General features: G+C 33.3%; 1 long non-coding RNA gene across 1 annotated transcript; it reads left to right on the top strand.

Annotated features, from left to right (window-relative positions):
* The first annotated feature begins 3525 nt into the window (after positions 1–3525).
* Positions 3526–4545, top strand: LOC126685821 (uncharacterized). The gene is made up of 2 exons (XR_007643740.1): positions 3526–3710; positions 4051–4545. It is a non-coding gene; the product is annotated as an uncharacterized LOC126685821 (long non-coding RNA).
* Positions 4546–8330: the final 3785 nt, after the last annotated feature.

An 8330-nucleotide genomic window follows, 5' to 3' on the forward strand; every position in this document is an offset into this window, starting at 1 on the left:
TGTATTTCTGTGTGTTTTCGAGTGTTTTTGCAGGAAAAACCGAGTTAAAACGACGAAACAACAAACTGATGAACCTCTTGTCCAAAAGCCGTCGCCACCACCACTATAACCGACGGTGCCACCAGAATGAACCGGCGGCACCGCCACTCCAGACTTTTGACGCCGGTAGTCATACTGGCACCTTGTTGTTCGTCCCCTGCCTCTAGAACCAGCCTCCCGGATTCTCCAAACTTTGATCCAGACTTCCAGACGTATTTTCGAGCTCATTCGGGCTCGGAATCAGGCCCGGTTTGAACCAAAACGTAGATAATCCGATGTACTTTTTTTTTTGCATTATAATGGGCCAAACCTGTTAGTGATATGCACTAGGTCAATCATGTTTAACCATATATTGACTTTATCATTTTGTTATTTATTGATTGGCAGTTTTTATCATTTTATATTATGATTAAAATACTTAAATGGTTAATTCTTTCTAAGGACATCAAGTATGTGACTTGATAGTAGAACCCTTAGTTTTTATAAAAGAATTATATTCCATCTATCCCTAGTCTTAATAGTACATTGAGACTAGTATGATGTTAACTGATGATTATGTTTTACTAAGCATGTATATGAGATATAAAGTCAAATCATAAGTGCTATTTGAGAAATAAGGCACTGGATGACCCACCTTGAGAATACTACATAGATAACTGTCATAAGTAATTCTCATTACAGTTCTATTAGTATAATCATTTGACCTTGAAATCATCATGGATTTCTACATAGCTATTTCATATTTTGATAGAGTCTTACATTATCTTTAACAGGATAATGGAATATATTGTCATTGGATATGAAAGTAACTATGTGAAAAATGTGAGTGACTGAGAAGGAATTTGTCCCTCATTCATTTGAGCAAGATATATATGGGCCCCTTGAAAGAAGATAGACTGAAGGAAATGCATGGCCATGCTAAATGAATTGATGAAGAGTTATCATTTTCAGTCTACTTAGAATCAGAAAACTAATGATTGAATATTATAAGGATGACAGGACTATGTCTTATATTCAATGTGGATATCAAGAGACAAAGGGATTAAAATATTATTGTAAATGGTTAAATCGGATTATCGATATTCGTATAACTTGGATAGTCATAATGTCTTGCTAGAGGCCGCTTATGACTTGTGGGCTGAGATGGGGTTTTTGGGCCTACTGCCAACGTTATATGAACCTACAGGATAAGTGTTTTTCTTAAGGTACTATCTTTTGAAGATAATAATAATAATTAATATATATGTGTAATTATCAAAAAGAGTTTTTGATAGACATGAACTCAAAAGAGTTATCAAAAACGTAGTGTTTACATATGATTGCAAAACACTTTTTTGAGTAAATCCTAGATGTCCTATTTTCCTATAAATAGACTCTTAAAGCTAGGGTCTTGAGTTAAGTGTTTTTCGAAATAAACACAAGACAAAATCACTAAAATTCGAAATTGCTTAGCAATAGGTCTAGCACACAAGCACTAGTTTTGGCTAAGGTCTGTTCGTGTGGATACTCGTAGAGGACGCATTCTTTTGGAGGCTTTTCTGATCCGAGGCCAGGTATCACCAAAGTGAACCACCTCCTTCCTTCCTACATTGCTGTTTGAATTCGACATACAAGTAAGTATTAATTGTGTTGTTAATCTATTTATTCGAATTATATGGATCTTGGTTTGGGTTTTAGATAAAAAAATTGAAATTCCGCTGCGTTATGAACCTAGAAAACCCAACAAAACCCACTATAAATCGGGCCCATAAGCTCAAATATGTAACATAGAGTATAAACCGAGAGCCCACGAACCCGAGGCCAGCAAACCCAGCAACTTCCAGATCAAATTCCGGGTTCACCAAAACCCGGAATCGACCGCGGTTCAAACCTATAGAACTGTATCGACAAGACGAACATCGTCCTTGTTTTAACCGAGAGCCAGTTCTAACCACACCAACGACAAACCCGCGTGAGTGCAAGCCACTCAAAAAGTCAACGAGGTTTAAAAGTATTCCTCACCTTGTAAGCATACCAACTGCTCATGAGTATGTTGACATTGTTTATCGCTTTCCAAAAAGCATGTCAAATCTAATATTAGCAGGTTAAAGGACTAACCACGTTAAGAATCGACCGCGGTTCAAACCGATATAACCGTATCGATAAGACGGACAACGTCCTTGTTTTAACCGAGAGCCAGTTCTAACCACACCAACGACAAACCCGTGCGAGTGCAAGCCACTCAAAAAGTCAACGAGGTTTAAAATTATTCCTCACCTTGTACGCATACCAACTGCTCATGAGCATGTTGACATTGTTTATCACTTTCCAAAAAGCATGTCAAATCTAATATTAGCAGGCTAAAGGACTAACCACGTTAAATTATCAAATCAAATCAATTCCAGCTAGTTACTTAGACATCTTAGGATTCACATTAAAATGTAGTAACGGTTGTATAGGTCATTCAAGATCACCTAATAAAAATCAATCGACCGGTTTACGCTTTATGCATGTCATCAATCCAGACCAGCTAGACTTCTATTATTGTTAGAAACCGTCAGGTTTAGATGTATACTTAGGAGTACCTGCTACTTACTTTCCATATCTAGTCCAGATCGAGTCATATGCGCGTTAAACGTGTTTACTGCATTTCCAGACTTGTTTCTTTCCAACAGTATATCCAATGGACTGCTATCGAAATGTTGAGATGAGAATAAAACGAATAAGTGCGGTAAATAAAGCCAGTAATCGATAAGCCAAGCACACAAGTCTCGGGGAGGTCCACAAACCCGGTCTTTTGGTCTAATGCACGATAATCTTGCCCATAAGCGAGTAAGGTTATCTAGTCGATATAAAAGGCATTTTCTTAGTGAACTAAGTGGCGGCTCCATTTTTTCAAACCATTTTCAGATCAAGAAGTCAGCCAGAAGTCTGGGCGAGCGGCCCCCGAACCCCGCTCTACTCACAACATGTCTCTCAAAATCATATAGGAAAAAAGGTGAAAAATAATTTGATACACGAAAGTGCAAGCTCTTAGACAAGCAAATCTCTTAGGATTTGACTGTGTCGCTTGTTTACATCAAGGCGAGTCTTGAGGCATGCTTCTTTAGCTGAACCCTCATAGGACTCGGTCCTTCATTAGGCTTAACCTATCTAAAGATCCCTGTACTACTCACGTTATTTTTTATTTGGTCCCTGTACTATATTTTCACTCGTTTGAGTCCCTGTACTTACTGTTTTTTGTTTAAAAGGTTCTTTTTTAACAGAACCATTCGCGCGTCTGCTCACACTCCGTCTAATTAACATAGTTATACTTTAATGAATCCACGTTGAAAAAAAATGATGACATGTAAGTGAATGACCTGCTTAAAACTACTTGACTCAATATTGGTGGGTCATGGGTCGTGGGTTGGGTCATGAACAAGCGGGTGGGCATATTTTTAGGGTTTTGATTGTAGTTAATTGTACATCGACTTGTTTTGGATAATTAAACACTTGGAACAAAAATTGAAAGGAGAAAATTAAATTTCTCAAAGCAGAGGAATCGAAACTTTCAAGAATCAAATGGGCTCTGTTTGTCCTTTCCCTATCTTCGACGTGTCGATCTGCAAGTGTGGAGTTGAAGCGAAAGTGATGGTTGCCTGACTGAGAAAATTCCTGGTCGAAAGTTCTTCCGTTGTGCCAATTGGAAGGTAAGTCTTTGAGTTTTTCGTTTCGTATTTCTTCTTGATAAAATCACATAGCTTAATTTGTAGGGTTATGGATAGCAAATTGAATTCGTAATTTCTGAGATTCTAGGATTTTGAATGAAATTAAATTTTGTAATTTTTAGGATTATAAGTAACAAATTCTGAGTATGTAAAAACAGTTCTTAATTTCTTTTGGTTGGAGTTAAAAATTAAATTGATTTACTTTATAATTTGATAGGGTTTTGAAGTTCTAAGGTTTGTATTTCTGCAGTCTGTAAAGTAGATGGTTTGATTATATTATCAATTAATTAGTAATCTAAAGATGTTTGTTTATTTCTTTTAGTCTGAGGCAATACATTTTTCAGTTGATTTGATGAATAATTTGCTCCCCACATCAAACATATGCTAACAAAATGAAGAAGGAGAAAGAGACATTGCTGAAGAAAGGGGAAACGCTTAAAGGTGATCTGTTATATTAAAAAAAATTGAATAACAGATCCTTAACCATTCTTGACTCAATTGCTATGGAGACGGAGATTGAAGAAATGAGAGGAAATACTGCTAGAATGATTGAATTGGAAAAAAGAGATTGAGGAATTGAAGTATGAGAAGGGCTTATTCAAAAAGTCTCTCTCATTACAGTTGTTATGTTATGCTTGTGCATTTTCCTTACTATGAGTATTTAGTTTAGTTTGTTTTAGGTATGAACTCAACGTGTTGTAATGATAATCAATTAACCCTAATTAGAGTTGATTGATTTAGTTAAAATCTTATGTTGTCTTGTACTTTGAATGTATTTTGAAGAATATTGTCTTGAATGAAAACCTTATGTTTATTATGAATGTGTTTTATTGTTAAGAACCTTGTGTTATAGCTTAATTAATTAAAGTGTGGAGGTCACTGGTGTATTTGAGGTCATTAGAGTATTTGAGCAATGTTAACTGAAATATTATGTCAAGTGTAGACAATAGGTCCTTGTACTATACAGATATGCTTGTTTAGGTCCTTGTGTTATTAGTTATGATTAGGCGTGAAAATAATGATGTGGCATAGGAATAAAGGAGTTGAAGCGCGTAGACGGAGTGTGATACGCGCGGATGGTTCTGTTAAAAAAGGACCTTTTAAACAAAAAACGGTAAGTACAGAGACTCAGACGAGGGAAAACATAGTACAAATGAAAAAAAAGGGAGTAGTACAGGGGCCTCTAGATGGGTTAAGCCCCTTCATTTTGATTGATAAAAATGTGTTTCCATCATGAACCAAAGTTGAATTTTATGATTTGATTTGGTTTAATATATTTTTTTAAAAAATTGTGGGTCGATTTTGGCCGATTTAAATTACACCAAACTGTTCCCATCCACTAAAACAGAGTTGTTATGTATAGTTTTATTATTTCTTTTAGGCTAATTTTCTGAAAATTTCCACCTTTTAGCCTCATTCATTTGTACCTTAACATTCAAAATCATTAATTTTATCCTAATTATGACGTTTCAGTTTCAATTGCACCCTCAAACATCAAGATTCACACCTTTTGGTTTCAATTACACCCTCAAGCATGAAATTGATCTTTTTGCAATACTTTAAATTTTAACAAATATTCTAAATAGTCCTCAATATTATAATTAAAATAAAAACCATCTTCTCTAAAATTTTATAAGTTAATAATAATTTTTTATTAAATTTAAATAAATTAAATCATCCAATAATTTAATAAAATGAATAAATTTTTATATATATAATTAAAAACTTAAATAATTAAAACCCGCCCATATTCCTCGAGACGGTGTTTGTCACAAAAAAGACGAACGTGTTTCAATTATTTCAATTTAAAAAAGAACTTAAAAAAATTAATTTTATGTTTAAAAAAATTATTTAAACTTTTTAAAATTATTTAAGGCTAATAGTTATTTCAAAATAACCCGAAAACCTTCTCTGCCGTAGAGGTTTACGACCGCGTGGGTAGATGTTTCCGATATACTATTATAAAAAATAATTTGGATCTAAAATTTAACTGTTTTTAAAGCGCAATGGAAATCATATTTTTTAAAGAAATCTTTTGGCAACTCAGTCTACCACTGAGCCAATCATTTTAGAACTACTTATGGACAAATAATATTAAGAATTTCTCTAGTTCTGAAGGTCAAATCTTTATAGAAAAGTTTAGAACTACTCAATGTAATTTTTCCATTATTTTATTATAGGATATTTGAGAGCAAAAATGAAAACTAGAGTTTACGTGCTGGACGGAAAAAGCTTCGTATGTTGTATTCACAATGCTATTAGTCATCGGCCGGCGCCGGTTTTACTTTACGGCTAATACCCATTAAACAAAACATTACTTTACACCTAGATTATTAATAGAGCAATTTACTTTCAGATTTTTCATATATGTCATAATTATTAATGCTTTGTCCTTTTTTTTTTTAAATCAAATGATGTTTTTTTTCTTCCAAAAGTTAAAATCCATTAAAACAAGATTAAAATACAATCAAAAAAGTCATATGACAAGTTTTAAATCTTTCCACTCTACTTTATCAAAGATTTAATAAACAACAAAGGAATCAAATAAAATTAATCGAAAATGAGAAGACTCAAGCCGTGGATCTCGCTAAGGTTGCCAACTTCGGCCACAAACGATGAACAAAGTCCCGTTGTGTGCGAGGGTCTTGATTATGAAACACTTCCGATTACACCTTCAAATCGCTAGATCCGTTGAAGTTTAGTATTTTCGATCATCTTGTCAATGAGATTCTACGAAATTAGATATATAGCCCTTCAAGATCTTAGATCTACAAAAAGTTGACTATAAAGCCCGAACAATCGCTAAAGATTCTTGATAGATCTAAGAAGACAAACCATAAATAAATAAAAAACCATAAAATTTCAATCAAGAAACGATAAGATCCATCTCAGAAAACTACTTAGCGGAGAATTTTTATTGAAATAAAAAGTAGATCTAGAAATTATTTAGTATTTATGGGCGGAGAGGAGGCGATTTTCGATCGAAACCGAATAATCACCTCCTCTCACCCTTTAAAGGATGAAGATGAGAAGAAGTTTTTTTAGAGAGAAGGAAGAGCAAGGGTTTTAGAGAAAGAAGAGAGAGATATAGCGAGGAAGTTTGAGTAAAATCAAACGATGTGATTCTTTATTTTTATTTCAGTTAATGCTTTGGTATTCCCATTCAGTTAAGGTATTAATCAACTTAATTAAAAGACTTGATTACAAAAAATTAAAATTCAATTTAATTTTTAAACTAATATGTATAAATAAAAATTATGTTATTGTAAACAAGTTTCTATGCCTCCCCTTTTATGATTACCTTTCCTACTTTGTCCCTAGGTGTATATTACCTATTGTGTTTCCTATTATACCTAATAATTTTTCTCCATCTATTATACTGAATTATTTTTCCTACTCTTCTTCTCCGTAATGTTTTTTTATTAGTTGATAATAAATTTAAAAATAAATTAGATTATTTAGAATAATTTATTTGAATTTTATGATGCTAAAAAAATATATACATATGATTTGTTTATGATAAAACTTATGTCGAAATAAATGTATGGTGCTTGTTATGCTTCATTTATATATACATATGATTTTTGGAAGGAAAAACCAATGCAATATGACTAGTAATAATGAGACTCCTACGAGAATTAATTTTTTATTAATTTATTATATATTGTTGTAATTATATATCAATTCATTGTTAACTCTGAATTTTAAATAGCAGTTCGTAAGGACAACACAAACGTCAAAAATAGTATGATGCTTATATTGATATCAATTGTTGCTGGTGTTTATAAGAAAAGGAGTTCTGGTAGTCTATTATAAATTTCAAGTAACAAATTTTTTTATTAAAAGTTTATAGTACTTAAAAAATTATAAAACAAAAAACTGAACATATTATAATAGTAAATAATTACTTCAAATAACAATAAAAACTATAACTAGATAATCAAGAAATGGAAAAGTAATTACTAAAGATTAATCCATTTTTCTGCTCAACCAACATGACAATGGCAAATTAAAGATAAAATACATAGATGCTTCTTCTCAAAAAAGTAACACATGTCTCTTTCAATTTTGTTGCTTACCACTTTTTCCCTATAAAAGAACAGATATTAAAAACACAAAGACAGCAACCCAAAGTTAGAAAATAACAACGTAATTAGATCTGGGGTTTTAGATCTTGAAAGGATTATCTGTGAAATCTATTTTCCACCCGATCTTCAGAGGATTCACCGCTTATACACACGATAATAACTCTCGATTCCTCGACCTTCCTTTGTGGCTCCATCGTTGCTGTATTTTCCATCGTTGCTGTAATTTCCGTCGCCGACACGCTTTTTGCCCGGAAAACGGAGTAACGGCGGCACAGAGTAACGACGGAATGGAAGAACGAATGAATGACGAGAATAATGTGACAGCGATGAGAGAAAACGGTGATGATTTAAAGAAAAAGAAGGAAGAAGAAAGGAGGAGTTGTTCATATTATTTTTTACTCTCTCCGTCCCACAAAAATAGGTCACCTTTCTATTTTTGGCGTCGCACAAAGATAGGCCACCTTTCTATTTTTAGCGTCCCAAATTATAGCCCACCTTCTAAATTTGGTAAGCA

The sequence above is a fragment of the Mercurialis annua genome, linkage group LG6 (genome assembly GCF_937616625.2).
Source record: "Mercurialis annua linkage group LG6, ddMerAnnu1.2, whole genome shotgun sequence".
In the NCBI taxonomy this organism is placed as follows: domain Eukaryota; kingdom Viridiplantae; phylum Streptophyta; class Magnoliopsida; order Malpighiales; family Euphorbiaceae; genus Mercurialis; species Mercurialis annua.